This window comes from Sprattus sprattus (assembly GCF_963457725.1).
Source record: "Sprattus sprattus genome assembly, chromosome: 1".
Classification (NCBI taxonomy): Eukaryota; Metazoa; Chordata; class Actinopteri; order Clupeiformes; family Clupeidae; genus Sprattus; species Sprattus sprattus.
The window spans coordinates 61095264-61110263 of record NC_137920.1 but is presented as its reverse complement, the minus strand read 5'-3'; positions in this window follow the sequence as shown (position 1 = coordinate 61110263).

Genomic DNA, 15000 nt, shown 5'->3' with positions numbered 1-15000 from the left:
CCTCTTATGTGATTTCTCTCCCTCTCGCTCTCTCCCTCTCTCATTCTCTCTCTCTCTCTCTCTCTCACACACACACACACACACACATACACTTTCTCTCCCACACACAGACACACACAGTTTCCCTCACTCTGTCTAACTCCCGACCCCATTCTCCCCCTGGCACCGTGCCAGTCGAAGAGGAGTATCTGGGTAAACTGTCTGACATTTAATTCAGAGAAGCATTTTACAGACCCTGAGGCCTTTCATCACCCATCCAATATGTCCTGTTTAATTGCATCATTTAACACAAGGCAATTAAGCCGCCGTTCCCAAGTACTAATCTTTTGTTCTTTTCGGTCTCCAGGCAAGCTGGTCTGACTCATCAATTGCACACAAAATGGATGATGTCTGTTAAGGAAGAATTACTTAACTGAACCAACTGGGCTCCTTCTGCTGCACAGATTCCTGTCTTTGTTTGGGAAGTGGCGCCAATGTTAAAAGGCATGTTGTGGCGTTGCGTTTAAAGACAGACGTCAATCTTTACAACACACGTTTAGATCATAAAGGATATTTAGTTTGCAGGGGGAGGGGGGGGGGGGTTGTTTTATGGTTGTTTTTGCACACGCAATCTACAACTACTGTGCCAATCACACCTATGCACAGTCCTCAACCTGTGTCGACATCTGTCACTGTCAAATAATTGGCAGATGTGGCGTGACAATAAGCATCACATCCTAATGCCTGATTTCTCCAGTCACACAAGTCTTTATCACACACAATGTATACACACACACACACACATGCACACTTACATTGATTAGAAACAGACAGACAGACACACAGACACACAGACACACAGACACACAGACACACACACACACACACACACACACACACACACACACACACACACACACACGCACACACACACATACCGCACACTTATATTAGTGTATCAGTGATGTTAGTGTGGTGATGACTCGTCTGTGATTGACAGCATTAGCTTTCCTCTCATGTTTCCTGGAGCTAGAGCAGCATGAAATGGCTGATTACCGAGTGGCACAGTGGTTGCCGTGGCATCGGCTGTGCTCTGCATGCCTGTTTGAGTGTGTGTGTGTGTGTGTGCGTGTGTGTGTGTGTGTCTGTGTGTGTGTGTGTGTGTGTGTGTGTGTGTGTGTGTGAGAGAGAGAGAGAGAGAAAGCTTAATTCCTCTCAGCTATCTGTGGATTAATCACTGAACCCAGCATGATGTTTGCCGGGGTGTCTGTCCGTGAATTCTCTTTCTATCTATCTATCCTCTTGCACTGCTTTATCGGTCTCTTTGCAAATGTTGTCCTGCCACTGGGTGAGTCATACACACACACGAATACCCCCCCCCCCCCCCCCCACACACACACACACACACACCTACAACCTCAGCTACCCACCCACCAACGCACACACACTCTTAAGTTATTTTACACCTAACAGACTACACAAAGGCACAAAGGCAGTTATGATAATGCACACCACTAAATGACGAGCACACACACACACCACACAATGAACACCCTCCCTCACACACACACACCACTGAACAAATACCCTCTCACACACACACACACACCTGAAAATGAACAACCAGGCCGAACAGGCACACTTCTACACTCCCATAGCCCCTGTGGGCTGCAGCAGTAGGTGGCCACCCACTGGCTCTGATGGGTGGTGTCAAGCCAGTGATCCCAGCCTGAGCAGTGCGGCAGGAATCAGGATGCGGATGGGTGGGGGGGGTTAGGAGCGCTGCTTGAGGGTGGGGGGGAGACGCACTGCTGAACTAGTATTACATTTCATGCTGATCCCCTCTGGAACCATGTTTACCAGAAGCCACCCTCTGACAGCACAACCTCTGAACTCTCTCTCTCACACACACACACACACACACACACACACACACACACACACACACACACACACACACACACACACACGCACAGACGCACGCACCAACGCACACACACGCACACACACACAAACACTATTGTTGGAACACCCCCTACCCCCATGGGATAAGAGACACAGTGGGGGGTAATGGTGGATGGAAAGCTATGCATTCCTAGTGAATACACAAGTGAGAGGGGGTGATGACATTCAACTATATACATATTTACAAGGGGAAGCCTGCAGAGGAAGGTGGGAGGGGGACTGCTGCCATCAAAAACACATCAGTAAAGGGACCCTCAAAACCCTGCAGTGCTGCCCTACAAGTACTGTGATTTCTATAAACAGCAGCACACGAAACAGTGGTGGTGTAGCAAGTCCACCCAACTCCCATGAGCCTCTGCACCGTCGGCTTGATCCCCCCCGGCCTGGTGGACATGGACACGGCTCAGCAGCAGACGCCTGCTTAGTCAGTGTGCGGCGGTGGTGAATAATAGCATTTAGGTCCCCAGTGACAGTCTTGGGAGAAGGATACAGCAGCCCCTGCCCGCATCATCTTCCAGTGGTATTAAAGGAACTGATGGACTGAGACAGAAGATATTACAAAGCTCAGAGAGATGATGCTGGAAGGGGGTTGTTGGAGGAGAGAGGGGTTTGCATTGAAGCGCTGGAGTGATGATGGACTGTCAGTGAGAGGCTCTGGAGACCGGGCTTTCTGCTACCCATAACGTCTGGCTGGTGGCGGGTGAGTGCTCTCTGACCCTGCAGTGGATTGAAGTGAGAGGGGCAGCTTCGGTCTCCTTCGCACTGGGTTAGGATGTGTGAGCAGATGTCAGCTTGTGCGCCCAGAGAACTGACCCAAACGTGCATATATGTTCACACACATCTAGACGTGTGTGTTTGTGTGTCTGGCTGTGTGTCTGCATGCCATTACCACATATGATATCTCCCATGCATGCATTGTTTTAGTTGGAGCTGAACAGGAGTCCCACGCTAGGCTTCACTCCCTGGAAAAGCCCATTCGTCAACCGCGACTCTCCCCTCGTCGCCACCAGTGCAGAGAGTGTCTCCTCTGGTGTGAAATTAAATACGAGGGGAAGGTCTGACCAAAACGATCGCTTAAATGGAAATCCAATAAAAAAGCACTCAATCAACAGCACCCAGGAATAAAAGGCGCAGCCGTCATTATCCGACATTAAGGGCGCGGCGCATCCCCGCGCGTCTGACACCGGCACAATGGGCCCTGACAATGATAACGCAGAGGCCCCAGAGCCAGGATGGATGCTTGAAACTATCGATTCCCCAAGGGCCGACCTGCGATCCGGGGCCATGAATTACAGCTCACTACTCCAGCCCATAAAGCGGGGGGGGGTACGGTCCATTCATCCTGACAGGGGTCATTACCCAGGGACATCCATCGGCAGGACCATGCGTGTACAAAAGCCCCAGTGATAAAAAGAGAGAGAAAAAAAGGTTCAGGGTGCACCAGGTAGATAGACACTCTATTGACCCAAAAGGGGACAAAATAAAAGTTGTGATCGTTAAAAGACGCAAAGCACTATCGTCTCGCCTCTCGCACCAACCCCCCCCCAACCCCCACCCCCCCACCCCGCCCCTACCGAACAGAAGACACACCCGAGGGACAGACAGACACGCACACCAAACATGTAGCCTGCGTCAGCGATTCCTTAATCGCGTTAAACAAACCCTACGTCGAAAACAATCTGTGTGCCATACCATCTGACAAGTGAAATTGACGGCTGACAGACACCCTGCCACACAAAAACCTTCCCTGAACCAGAAGACGACTCATTTTGGCTCTGGCTGGTAAAATAAACATTTCTCTGTGAGTGTAGCACAGTATGATGAATATTAATAAAGCCTTTACATTCCCAGAGAAGGCGCAGTCAACCTGCTTTCTCTGCTGCTCCTGTCCCCTGCTGCACTTTTTAGCGCACTGGGGCAGCTTTTCGTGGGAAAAGAAAGAGGGGAGGAATTCAATGAAAGAAGAGAGAGAGAGCCAGCGAGAGAGAGAGAGAAAAATGTGAAGCAACTCTCCTTCAGAGACACGGGGATGTTAAGCAGGGGAGAACACATGCCTCTGCTCTCTCTCTCTCTCTCTCTGTCTCTCGAGGGAAATATGTTGCAATGGCTCTGAATACGCCGGCGGTATCAAGGAAAAGAGAAGACACACACACGCACACACACACACACACACACACACACACACACACACACACACACACACACACACCACACACACACCTCACACACACACCACACACACACCTCACACACACACACACACCACACACCACACACACACACACTTCAAGGCTATACACACAATAAAAAATACATGCATCTCTTTCCCTCCCTTGTCTTCTTTCTCATTCACGCATGCGTTTTCTCAAACAAACGTAACACTTGTGAAAGGTGTCAGATATCCTCACAGCAGAGAAAAAGTGCTGTAATATTCCATGCTAATGATTTCACATCTGTGCTCTGTGTCTATCTCTCTATTTTAGTGCACTCTTGTTTTTGTCATCTTTCTATTTCAATGTTTATGCCTCCTTATCTCTTTCTTTTACCTCCCTTTCAATCCTGTTTTGTAGCCACATCTCCTATCTTTCCCTCTCTCTCCCGCTCTCTCTCTCTCTCTCTCCTTCTTCCTATCTCTCTCTCTCTTTCTCCTTCTTCCTCTCTCTCTCACGCTCTCATATTGAAGATTTGCATCTCCCAGACAGGTAATCAGAGGCAACAAACATTTACCTTTGCTTTGAAATATGCATGAGAAGGAAGAGTCCATCAAAGAGAAAGGGAGAGACAGAGGGGGGAAGAAAGGGGGAGACAGAGCAGGGAAAGTGGGTGGGGGTGGGGGTGAGGGGTGAAGGGTAGAAGGGGGTGATGTGTCACCATAGTCCATGTCAGTCAATACTGTAATTAAATGGCCGGGGCTGAAGCAACACTGTGAGCCTCTGTCAAACCTGCTCCCTACAATCATTACACGCGCCGGCCTCCGCCTTCAAGCAACAAGCAAATTGTATTACGTTGCTATCAATAATGCATAGTCACATTTTATTGAAATTCAATGTGCTCCCTTATGCACATGGATGGAGATGGCTGCTGTATGTGTCTGCGTGGTTGAGGTGAGCAATGGGCTGGCCATGAAGACAGAGGACACAGTGGAGCAAAGCTGCAAGGGGGAAGTGTGTGTGTGTGTGTGTGTGTGTGTGTGTGTATGTGTGTGTGTGTGTGTGTGTGTGTGTGTGTGTGTGTGTGTGTGTGTGTGTGTGTGTGTGTGTGTGTGTGTGTGTGTGTGTGTGTGTGTGTGTGTGTCTGTCTGTCTGTGTGTGTGTGTGTGTGTGTGTGTGTGTGTGTGTGTGTGTGTGTCTGTGTGTGTGTGTGTGTGTGTCTGTGTGTGTGTGTGTGTGTGTTTGAGAGAGAGAGAGAAAGAAGAGTTTTTATCTGTGTGTGTGTGGCTTAAAGCACGCCTAGTTATCATTAAAATTTGGGCTACTTGAAAATGTGCTTTGAATTCCAGACCTAAAGAAAGAATTTAAATGGGTCTGTGTGTCTCTCCGTCTCTTTCTGCTTGTGTGTGTATGTGTGTGAGAGTGTGTGTGTGTGTATGTGTGTGAGAGTGTATGTGTGTGTGTGTGTGTGTGTGTGTGTGTGTGTGTGTGTGTGTGTGTGTGTGTGTGTGTGTGTGTTTGTGTGTGTTGTCCATGGATATTCAGCCATTCATTGCTCCACTGATGTATCTGGAGAGTGCAAGCCTGCTGTCTGCTGTCGGCTGCATACTGAAAGCCCACCTGTCTTGTCCAGTATGAAATCTATTATTATGGTAAAGTGGATGGAACAGCGAGGGTCCCACGGGAGTGTGCTCTGTTGATGTTTGTTTAAAATGCACTTCAGATTTGCTTTGACTGTCATAAGATAAAAGATAGCCTATTGTTAGGGGCACTAGGAAAAGGTGTGGGTTTTTCAGCTCTGTATGTGAGTGAGTATGTGTGTGTGTGTGTGTGTGTGTGTGTGTGTGTGTGTGTGTGAGAGAGAGAGAGTGAGTATGTGTGTGTGTGTGTTTGAACTGAATCACATTTTACCTCTCTCTACCTCTCTTTCCCTCCCTCCGTCCCTCCCACCCTCTCTCCAATTTGGGTGCTTCAGCTGTGCAGACTCTCACTCGTTTAAAAAAGTTAACAAAGCCTAGAAAGAGAAAGAGAAAGAGAGAGAGAGTGTGTGTGTGCATGTGTGTGAGAGAGAGGGGATGGAAAAAAGCTCTTATCAGAGAGAATTAAAAAAAAAAGCTGGTGAAGGGACGCGTCAGTAGAATGCAAATGAGCCTGGAGGCTTTGAGGACCCGCGCTTTCATTCAGATCGGCCCACTCCACACTACAGAAGCGGAAAAGCCTTCCCTCGCTCCCCGCAACCCCAGCCCACTAATGCCCCCTGCAACCCCAGCCCACTATTGCCCCCCTCAACCCCAGCCAACTAATGCCCCCCTCAACCCCAGCCCACTAATGCCCCCCACAACCCCAGCCCACTATTGCCCCCCTCAACCCAAGCCCACTATTGCCCCCTGCAACCCCAGCCCACTAATGCCCCCAGCAACCCCAGCCCACTAATGCCCCCAGCAACCCCAGCCCACTAATGCCCCCTGCAACCCCAGCCCACTAATGCCCCCCGCAACCCCAGCCCACTATTACCCCCCACAACCCCAGCCCACTAATGCCCCCTGCAACCCCAGCCCACTAATGCCCCCTGCAACCCCAGCCCACTAATGCCCCCTGCAACCCCTGCCCACTAATGCCCCCGGCAACCCCAGCCCACTAATGCCCCCCACGATGTGCCTGGCTAGTGACATCTCCAGGCCTGGAGGTCAACTTGCTCCGAAAATCAGCCATCGTGAAGCCAATCAAGACCCTACATCCATCACACCCTCTCTCTCTCTATCCAGATTTGGTCGGTGCAGCTTCAAAGAAAAGAGAGCCGTTAAGGGGAGGGTAAGTAAAAACATGCTCATTTAAACTGATTGGAGTTTGGAGTTCATGCACTTCTTCCAAATGAAGGCAGCCTCGCCTTCAGTAGACCAGTGCAACCACGCAGGATCTGTCAGACTGAGGCTGTGGCAGGATGAAGAGCGCAGGAACAGAGCGGATAAGACTAATTACGCTGGCGCAATTACACAAGGACAAAAAGACACACAGAATGTGGTTCAGTATCTGCATAGCCACAGAAGGTACATTGTGGCATACATAGAAAAAAACAGGTCCCACAGGATTCATTGTAGGACCACATTAAAGGTTTGTAAGTCAAGCAGAGAGAACAGTTGACTTTAAATAAGTGTGATGCCATCACATAACACGTAACTGCAACTACAAGACCTTTTTTGGAAAAGTATGTTTTAAATAATTAAGGGGAGGTTCTAAAGTATATAGCAACTGAACCCCACTGAAGCTATTGAACTTCTAAATCTACTGATCTACAAATGCCTTTTCTTTTCTGAAAGAGCATTGCTATGGATCTGTGCATTCATTTGATTGGCCTGTCATCCAATAGACTCTCCCAGCTGCTTTGTAAACGAGCCCATGTTGGCATTCTTCTTTGAGGGCATCAAAGCCCTGAGCTGCCCTTGCCCCGCGGGTGTGTGGAAAGGCCCTGGGACACTACTCTCTCTCCCTGACTATGAAAGAGGAGAAGAATACCCTTCAGAATATCACACATCATGATGGTTGTATCTTTCTCTTTCAGTCACATTGTCATGCAGTCTCTCCCACTAACCACCTTTCACCTGGCAGCAAGGCTCTACCTAGCCTGGCCATTACCAGCCTGTGACTCCATTTTTTTCCGTCAATTCAGGCGGAAATACTTAGGCTGGTGTCACCAGGCTAGGCTCTACCTATCAGACCACCATCCTTGACTTCAACAAAAAAAAACACTGCTCCAATTAATCTGGGCTTTCTATCCACCTCGAATGGGCCATGGAATATTAAAACAGAAAATGGTGATTGGCAAAATGGGAAATAATAGAATGTGATTGGTTTTCTTTGCCAACAACACACCCTGTGCTTTTTCAGGGTGTAGGGCCTAAGTCAAAGGGCAGACAACGATACTGACGTTAAAAAAAAAAGAGGATTTTCTGACCAAGGTGAATTTAACCATTTCCCCTTCACATCTGGAGTGGATTTACTTGTTCAACACACTTAATAATATCAGATTATCAGAAACATTATGCACTTCCATTCTTCAGGTTGTTGTTAACTGTTTTAGTAGACCTGAGGTAGACATGTACAGCCAGGAGGGGAACTGAGTCGTCCTGAAAAGCACTAAAACAATCAGGCGGTCTCGAGAGAGCTCCCTGGGGGGAGATTAGTTCGCTCCTGTCGCCTCCTCGCGGGAGTCCAAGATCCGATTGCGGGGAATGTAACTCACGGCCTTTGGACTACTCCGTTCGGTTGATCAATGAATGATCGAAAGGATCAAGCAATGAATTTTATTGTGACATAGGATGAAGTTCTTATTAAATCAGCCATCGAATTCACTAGTTATTGTAAGCCAGGGTATGTGTTGTAGATATTATAGAACTTCGTCCAGACAACAATTCTGGTGCATGAATGTCAGGTACAGTACTTGCGAAGATGACACAGGTTGTAGATTGCAAAAATGCGCACCTCGGGGCGCACCTCTTATTCTCGGCCACGCAGCCTTCCATAAATCCGCGCACTTCCTCGTACACATGGTTGCGAGTGACCTATCTGAGTCTTAATTGCGTTGAATCGTATTTGAAAGAATGACCGATGTATACAATCAGAACAAATATTCTCCAAAAGCAAGTGAGACGCCGTGCGACGCCGACAACAGAAAAGCCCAATGTTCATTTCAGGAAAGGTCAACTTTTAACCCATGTCAAAATTTAGCGTCAATGCTTTACTCCCTGAAAGTTATAAGAATTGACTTTCAAGGTTTACCAGTAAAGATACAGCACGAGTGGGTTAATGGTATTATGTTTAGTCCACTCTCTGACAACACTAATAAATACAATAGCAAATGTAAAAGCGTAAAAAGAGTTGTTGGACTGTTGCTTAAACTGCTTAAATATGTATCATTGCCTGAAATATTAACTAAATGTACAAGACAGTATAAGAACACATGCCACAAAAGTTGTTATGGGGTGTCTGGGCTTTTAGTACCAAAAGAAAAATCGAGAAAGTTAAATACTCAAGGAAGTCAGTTATTATTCAATGAAGAATTACTCTTTAAACTCACCTTAATTCCCTCTTGGTTGCGTGTTTAATTCAATCCCACTTGACTCAATTGCGTCTCCTATCCATGCTTGTTGAGTCGTTACAACTGTCCCGCTTGCTGGTAGCAATACCTGAGCACTTGAATGCCAAATATTAATCTTAATTGTAATAGGATAGTGGGGAATTGCTTAGCTTCGCGCAGGTGTTTTAGCAGTGTCCACGATTTGAGTCCGTAGTAGAAAGAGAAAAAGCTCTAATCCCCTCGCAGATGGGAATCCTGAACCGTTATCTATACAATAATGCGGACAGCGCACGGTAAGGCATACAAATCGTTCAGCGCACCTTCTCCTGCGGCGGACCGGCGTTTTCCTCCGGGTCCTACTGCTGAACAGAGACGGATTTCACTGCAGATCCGAGGCGATAGTGCACACCACTCACGTATACTGCGGGCTTCTGAAACAACCTGTGCTTCACAGATAGTCCCTTTTCAGCCTAATGAAAATAAATATATGATTTTTAAATTAAAGCAGACATTTACCAGAAATAAAGGGACAAAGAAACAAAATCACATTCTCCTGTCTTTTATCTATCTTTTAGGCAGGTCCCAGCGTTTCAATGCTAAATGGACACAACTAACATGGGTTGATTATAAAGACATCATGGGATTCAGTGGCATTCATTTCTTTAATATGAATTAAATGAGCTCCTACTCTCAAACAATCAATAAACAAACACACACACACACACACACACACACACACACACACACACACACACACACACACACACACACACACACACACACACACACATATATGGAGAAAGACCTGGCGTAAATGAGAGGGACAAAAGAGACTTGGAGAGGACAGCGTGAAACTAATCAAATAGCCAGTTTTGCACCTTTGTTGTTCCCCACTATTGGTTGATTCTCCAAGCAGGGGTCGATGCCCTGACCTCTGCAGGTCTGGCGGTGGTGTGAACCTCACTCTACAGAATATTGATGCTTCTCCCAGGAAGACCTGCATGAGAAAACAGCCACAGCAGAAGCAGCGCAGACCTCATCCTGTCAGTTTCCATAGCAATCAGCCCCAGTGAGGTGCAGCGTGAGCCGTTCCCCACGTCTCTCCTGCCACCAGCTCTCTCCCCTTCTCTCAGTCAAGAGCCAAAATGGCCCCACACTTGTCTCGGCTCCTCTCGGCTCCACTCTTCTCTGACACTGATGCAGGAAACAAGCCACCTGCAGACCTCCAGCAGGGCTTGATTGTGTTTGACAACATGAGGATGCCCCTGTCCAGCTCGCCCGCTGTCAAGGCCTTCACATGTGCAAGCATATGCAGACACACACACACACACACACACACACACACACACACACACACACACACACACACACTCGCTGGTTTCTTGTCCATATGTCTCGCTGTCATTGCAGGGCATCTCTGTTACTCATTGAGGCTGTAGATTTATTTTTACACCCATGGATGTCAGAAGCTTCAGTGCATTGAGGTATTTAAGTTAAATATGTGTTCAAACATGACCTCCCTCCATCACATACAGAGAGAGAGAGAGAGAGAGAGCGAGAAAGAAAGAGAGGGACTCAGATTAACACTTAAATCTCTCTCCATTATTACACACAATACATTGAGGGTGCTCAGGAATTTACAGGTATGTCCTCTGTTCATAGTAAGGGCCAGAAGACAAAAATGAGTTTCACATTTCATTGCTGTAGTTGACTTTGGTTCTAGTTGGCTCTTGTGTGATTTTGACAGGTGTGGCCACAGTGACATTGGCCATTTTCAGTTTAAATACCATGACCAAGGAGCAGAGAAGGCAATTTATCAGGAGCGCTCCATCCTTTGGTGAGGTCAAGTGGAAGCACCTTTGAAACACTGCACCGCTGGAAATACATGCGGACCTCTGAAGTTTTAGAGCCATCGAGCTCTATCTCTGTAGACCCATATCTGTGTGTTTGTGTGTTTGCATGTGTGCCTCTGGATTTGGTTAGTTGTGACAGTGTGGGGGTGGGTGTGGGAATGGGGGTGGAGGGGCGGGGGTGCAACAAACCACCAGGTGGACAAAACAGCCCCTCTCCAGGCTCCAGTATCGGTCTGTGATCAGTGAGGTAAGTGGTCTAGTCAGCAGACAAAGCCGGGGCTTTCTCATTGGCCCGAGGACAAGCTTGAGAGAGCATAACGATCCCGGGCAGCCCTGTGGACAGCTCCTGGTGCTGAAGTTGATAGTGCCACAGAGCCTGGCCATGTCCCAGCATATTAATGTCAAGATGGGAGACAAGCCACTGCTGAAACGCTAAGGGGAATTTCTAATCAAATAACAGGGCCTCTCATCTCCTTCCTCCAACCCCCCACCCCCACCACTCAATCAAAAGGTTGTGTTTAAGGGGTTAACATCCAGAAATTAGCATGGAGGGCTGGGTGTCACTCTAGGGTTCAAGAGGTTATTGGCGCCGTCTTAAAGGCGGGGGAAACTGGAGTGTAACCCTGAGCTGAATTATGCACAGGCACACTCAGACTTGCATGGACAGATGCAGAAATGCATAAACACACCCACGTGCACATACACACACTCACTTTCACATTCATTCATAAACACACAAACACAAACACAAACACAAACACAAACACAAACACACACACATACACACACACATACACACACACGTGCACATACACACACTCACTTTCACATTCATTCATAAACACACATACACCAACACACACACTACCAAACGGAAAGAGTAATCCGTTTATATACATATTATACTACTATTCATTTAATTCTCTGTCTCTTTCTCTCTCTCACACACACACACACACACACACACACACACACACTACCACACACTTAAACACACACCCCCCCCCCCATACACACACACACACACACACACACAGTAGCACACACACGCACACACACGCACACACACTACCACACACACACAAACACACTCACACACACACACACATACACACACACACACCCACACACACACACATATACACACACACACACACACACACACACACACACACATTCACACACAGGACTCTTTGCCTACCAGAAAACCAGGTCAAGGTGAGGCATAAGGGGAGCCCTGTAATGATGTGACTTGGGATCCAGTTAGCAGCAGCTGGTCTTCCAAGGACATGGTGGTTTTCTGAGGAAAGAGAGACAACAAGAGAACACACACAGACACAAAGAGACTAGTCTGGGGAGGCTCTCAGGAGGCAGCCAGGCAGAAATAGAGAGTAAGACAGAGCAGGAATGCAAAAACACAGGAAGAAAATGCAAATATGACAAATGTGTAGAGAAGGAGAAACAAGAAAAGAGAAGGAAAGAAGAGAGAAGGAAAGAATAGAGAATGAAAGAGAGAAAGGCTGAAGGGAAGGTGCAAGAAGATGATGATTATGATGATGATGATGATGATGATGATGATGATGATGATACTTTATTGTCAGACAAGTTTGATTTTTTCTTGCAGCATGTACAAGACAAACATTAGAACAAAATACAAAAGTACATACATTTATTCTTACATCGCGATCACAAAATACAAAAGTCCCTTTAGCGTACATTTGATCTGGGATTAAGCTCCATATTTAGTTTGAGGATTGACGGGAGCACAAAAGAGTGCTTGAGTCTATCCCTGTTAAGTCTTGAATATATTATTTCTGGTTTGATGGAAACAATTCATATTCACTATTCAGGGCATGGTTGGGATCAGTGACAATGTTGTTGGACAGCCTTAATATGTGACTATTATGGGCTGTCATAGAGCTTTCTCAGGGGGTTGGCCTACAATGAGCCGACTCTCTATGTGGTGGAACAGTTTTGACTTTAAAGTAGTGCGATAGATAGCTAGATAGATAGCTAGATAGATATATAGATAGCTAGATAGCTAGATAGCTAGATAGATAGATAGATAGATAGATAGATAGATAGATAGATAGATAGATAGATAGATAGATAGATAGATAGATAGATAGATAGATAGATATTTTATTAATCCTGTGGGGAAATTCTGGTGTCTTGCAGCTCTCATATTTACAATAATTACAGACAATACTGTATGTACAAACAATATGATACAATACAAACAGACAATACAATACAGTTATGTACAGTGTAGATAGGATGTATGTTTAGTGCAAAACAATGTAGTCATATAGTTAGAGTTTTATGACAGCTGGGACAAAGGACCTTCTAAGACGCTTGGTCAGTGGACAAACTGCATTACAATGGGTGTAATATGCATTACATTCATACAAAAATACCTTCTGGATTTTCCAGTGTGGATAACAGTAGGAACTCTATGAGAGTCTGATGGTGTACCAGATATAATTTCCTCTGTTTTCTTTGCGTTCCTCTCAAGAGTATTATTATCACTCCACTTGACCACTTTGTTCACACCATGTTGGTGCAGCTCGGCGTGCCTGAGTTGCTTAACAGGGATACTACAACTGTATCATCAATAGTTTAGAATGTATTGATTTGGTGTATCTGAACCGCAATCATCGCTATAAATAGTGAAAAGCATAGCTGAACTCAGAGAGAAAGAGGCAGACCAGCTAATTTAATAGGGATTCAATTACCTCCAGACCATGTTAGATAGCAAAACGTCTGCTTGTATGATATCAAAAGCTGATGAAAAGTCTAGAAAGAGAAAATATTGTAGCAAAATTCTGTCTATAGATTTCATACTCCCTGATGTAAGGCTATTGGTCTAAAATCCTCATGTGCTTTTGGTCATAGTTTTATGTGCAAAGTTTTCCATAACAGAGGAATGGTATGTGTCTTGGTATTTGTACACTGAAATATCCTCCTGACATCCTCGATTTTGTCTGAAGTAGCAGACCTAGTTTTTTAGTATTTCACTTAAAAAAATTATATAGTGTTTCGAATCTGGTAAAGAAAGTGTTCAAGTCATTGGCAAAACCAACTTCAATGTCTGTCACAATAGTTAGTTGGAGAATACATCCCAGTCATAGTTGTCATGGTATCCCCCACCCTTTTGGGGTTACTGGCTTTAAAGACATGTTTAAAGAGGTGCTGTCTATGTGCCAGTTCTGCTTCCCTCAATGCAATTTCCATCTCTTTTTCTGTCTGTTTCAGTGCTCCAGAATCTCTGTTAATGAATGCCACTTTCCTTGTTTTTATTTATTTATTTATGTGTAACTTTTTAATTTCCTTCATATCTGATTTATTATTTTGATAGATTTTAATCTGCTTTGAGTGGACAAACGGTTGTACACAGAAATTAATGTAGTAATTTATAACTGCAGTCAATACGTCTAGTAACCCCAATTTGTCCAATTAAAAAAGGCTTTCATTTCTCCATGTCCTTTTCACTTCCTATTCTGGTTTTCTTCACTTCAGTTTGGTCTCACACATATGCACAACATTATGATCAGAATTTAGTATGGGTGGACCTACACTTGGACACATTAGGATTTTTTTCATTTACTAAATACTTCTCCAGAGTATTGTTCTTGTTGGTCTGCTCCTTCAGATACTGTTTCCAACCTGTCGGTGCAACTGAGTTGTAACTCATGAACACAGTCGGCTATTGTTCCTGCAGCCTGTGACACTTTGCAGCTGGGAGGCGTTTAGATTGTGGCCAGCCTTTCGTGAAGCATAACAAAGAGGCCTCGCAAACTGTGTTGCAAAACCTTGTGCATGTGACTCGATGTCAACTCCCGAGTCAACTTGGATTGTGGCTCCAGCAGAGGCTCTCCTCACCACTCGTCTTCGCAAAGGCGAATAATCCACAGAGTCAGTGGCACAGTCTTCCAGACACAAAGTTAGACAACAATAAGAAGTTAGACAACCTTAAAAC